Below are 3,049 nucleotides of genomic sequence, written 5' to 3' on the forward strand. Positions count from 1 at the left end.
CAGAATTAGGCATGAGGAAGCTGGGGTATTATGTACTGACCTAAGCCCTCTTCTGGGGCCAGAGCATGTCCTCAACAGAGACACACAGGAAGTCATCAGCATGTATGGAGACAGTCTGGGCAGTTCTTCAAGTGTGTGTGGGGTGCAGTTCTGACAGCAGTGGCTACATCATGAGTACCTCCTAACTGGCTGTCCTGCCTCCAGTCTTGCTCCCTGCCACCGCCCCCACCCCCGCCCCCCAACTTCTGCCTTATAGAAAATACCTAATAGATCAAGCTTTTTACCTGCTTAAAATCTGATCTGTCAGTGGCTTCCCACTGCTTTGTGCAAGAAATCCAAGCAGCCTGGCTTGATGTGTTACGGTTCTTTACCGCCCCTTTCCTGGTCACTCCTCCAGGCTCATCTCCCACCATATCCCAGCACTTGATCCTCTCTGAGCACCTGAAGGTGAAGAAGACACCAGAGTTCAGGTACGTTTTCAGGACCTGATGACATCCTAAGACTGGTTACTTTAGTTACAAATAAGAGTGATTATGTTTTGCTAATGGATTTGACAATAGTTGTGCTCTCAAATTCTTAAGATTACTCTTTCTTCCTTCCTTCCTACCACTCCCTGCAATTCTTAGACAAGTGCTTTGACACGCAGGGGAGGGAGGGGTGTGCTCTCTTAGGGGATGCAAACACTGTTCATTTCTGTTTTGGCTGGACTCTGCCTGGCTTTCTGGAGTGACCAACAGCATTTGAATGGGTAGCGGGTGGTCAGTCAGAGCTGTCTTTTGTGCCCCAAGAGTCAGCTTTTGCAAAGGTGGGAGATGGAGGGGAACCCTGCAAGTGTGAAAACCTCTTTTGGAAGTGTGTTCTCATCGCCCCTTTTCTCCTTCCAGGGTGAAGGGCAGGTGGGAATGAGGGAGCCAATGCTCACTGAGCCCCCCCCACCCCCACCTCAGACCCTGGGCTTTGAAGGAAAAGTGTCAAACTCTTTACTTTCCTGGAGCAGAGAAGACAAATCAAGCTGGTTTTACAGCTTCTGGCAGGTTAAAAAGCATGCATTTCCACATGACTTGCTGAGTTACACCAAATTTTAATGTGGTTCAAAAACCTCCCTGAGTCCCTGCTGCTGGCTCCTCTGACCCTGACATTGGAGGGGGCGGGGGAAAGAGGGCTCTGAGCAGCACTCCAGGTTTATTTTCCAGGGCCTGGTGTTTATGCACAGCTTTCGAGTTGGGTTTTCCCCAGTACATTGCCTCGTCCTTGAGGGAGGAAGCCTGCGAGCCTCCAGCTTCCTTTAACTTCCCAGTTCCTCTGCCCACAGCCTGTACGTCTTCTCACCATCCCAATCACTTCGTTTTAAAGTGCTGTGGGGCCGAATTTCTCATTCTCAAATGAAAATAAGTACGTGGCTTTGTGTCCATTGCATAGGGGGTGCCGTTGTAGGCAGTGTGGCCCTAGAAGCTCTGCAGAGGTGAGCAGCCTGCAGGATCCAAGGACCAGTGGCTCACCGCCTAATGACCTCCCTCGACAAAAACCAGTAACCCCACAAAACAGAACAGCTGTTCCCAAGCACATCGTCTTTGCACCTCTCAGAAAAGGCAGTATACAGAGTGGTTAGGAGTTCAAGTCCTCAGTGCCCTCCTCTTAAGCTCTGTGACCTCAAAAGGCCACTTGAGCAGTTCAGCTTCCGTCTCCTAGTCCGTAAAATGGGAATAGAAACTGCATCTACTTGGCTGGAGATGTTGTAAGGACTATAGGAGCTGTAGTATGCAAAATGTTGGGCATACGTTGCAGTTTAGTGCTCAAGGCATACTAGCGATGCCTGTGAGTCATTAGTGATTACTAAGAGTCAAGATTAGGAGGTCGCGTCTCTCCCAGGACGCGGGGAGCTTGGCTGGACAGCCTCAAGGGGGTCGCATGCCTTCCAGGCCCCTCCGAGTCCTGCCCTCTCCGGGCCGGAGCCCCAGTCCCCGCGCCAGGGGCCGGGGTATCATTATGATTGCTCAACGAGGGTGACCTGGCGGCCGCCCAGGCGCGAGCACAGGTGCGGCCTTGACCACAAGCAGGGCGTGGGCGCGGGCGCGGGCGCGGCGAGCCGAGGTCCGGGGAGGCCGAGTGTGCCCGGAGAGGGGGGGCTGGCCCCGACCCCGCGCGGGCCCGGCAGGGGGCGTCTGGGCCCTCCCGGAGGAAGCCGTCCGGCCCCGCACTCCAGGATCCCACCGAGCCCGCGCGCCCCGGAGCCCCGGCCCCGCCCCCGGGGCCCCAGGTTGGCGGTCGCCCGCGGCCACGCGCGGCGACTTGCCACGCGCGGCGTCACCAGCCCGGCCCCGGCCCCCGCGGGATGGTCAGGGAGGCGGCGTCCGGGGAGGCGTGGGCGGCCGGGCGCTATGCCGCAAGGCCGCCCCGCCCTGGGAGGTGCTCCGGCCTCATCAAGTGACCAGTATCCCTTCCAGGAGAACACGGTCCCTCCGAGGGAAGCGAGCTCCGGCCCGGAGCCCCGGCGCCTAACCGCCGTCAGCTCCTTCCTGTGCCGGATGATCCATCTCCTCACCCACCCGGAAAAACATAGTCCGCCCCTCACGTCCTTGTGGAGCCGCGCTCACTTCCAATCGCGGTGCCTCTCTCAGCCCGCGCCCTTGTCTTTCCCATCCCAAGTACTCCGGGGCCCACCCCGGGGAGAAAGCGGCTCTGACAAGAAACCGTGCGGGAGAAAACGGGACGGGGAGCCGAGGGGAAAGGACGGAAAGGCGAGGCTGGCGGAGGGACACCGAGGACTTCTGAGCAGTGCGCACGCGCGCGGGCAGGAACGAGTTCCGGTCTGGCCCAGGCCTGGCTCCTAAAAATAGCCCCGGTGTGGGGATCCGTGCGCGGATGTCCCGGCGAGTCCCGGGCTGAAGGAGGCGTCTCCGGGCGGCGCGGAGCGCTGGTGGCGGGCCGGAGCTGCAGCGTGTGTGCGCCCGCCAGCTGCGCCGGAGACACGGTGAGGGCCGCGGGCGGCGGGGCTCGGTCCTCAGGGCCGGCGCTGCCAGAGCCGGGTGGCCTCTCGGCGAGGGGGCCG

At 59.2% G+C, this 3,049-nt stretch overlaps 1 protein-coding gene across 10 annotated transcripts in view; it reads left to right on the top strand.

Moving 5' to 3' along the window:
• The first annotated feature begins 2,821 nt into the window (after nucleotides 1-2,821).
• The window catches only part of MEF2A (myocyte enhancer factor 2A), a 126,374-nt gene continuing 126,146 nt past the window's right edge, over nucleotides 2,822-3,049 (top strand). For 3 of the 10 annotated variants that reach the window (XM_019637884.1, XM_019637882.1, XM_019637885.1), the window contains exon 1: nucleotides 2,822-2,971. The gene's annotated coding sequence lies outside the window, so the exon portion shown is untranslated. The remainder of the gene's footprint in view (nucleotides 2,972-3,049) is intronic. The other 7 variants (XM_019637874.1, XM_019637876.1, XM_019637879.1 and 4 more) reach the window with 5 other exon arrangements.

The sequence above is a fragment of the Hipposideros armiger genome, unplaced genomic scaffold (genome assembly GCF_001890085.2).
Source record: "Hipposideros armiger isolate ML-2016 unplaced genomic scaffold, ASM189008v1 scaffold_35, whole genome shotgun sequence".
Classification (NCBI taxonomy): domain Eukaryota; kingdom Metazoa; phylum Chordata; class Mammalia; order Chiroptera; family Hipposideridae; genus Hipposideros; species Hipposideros armiger.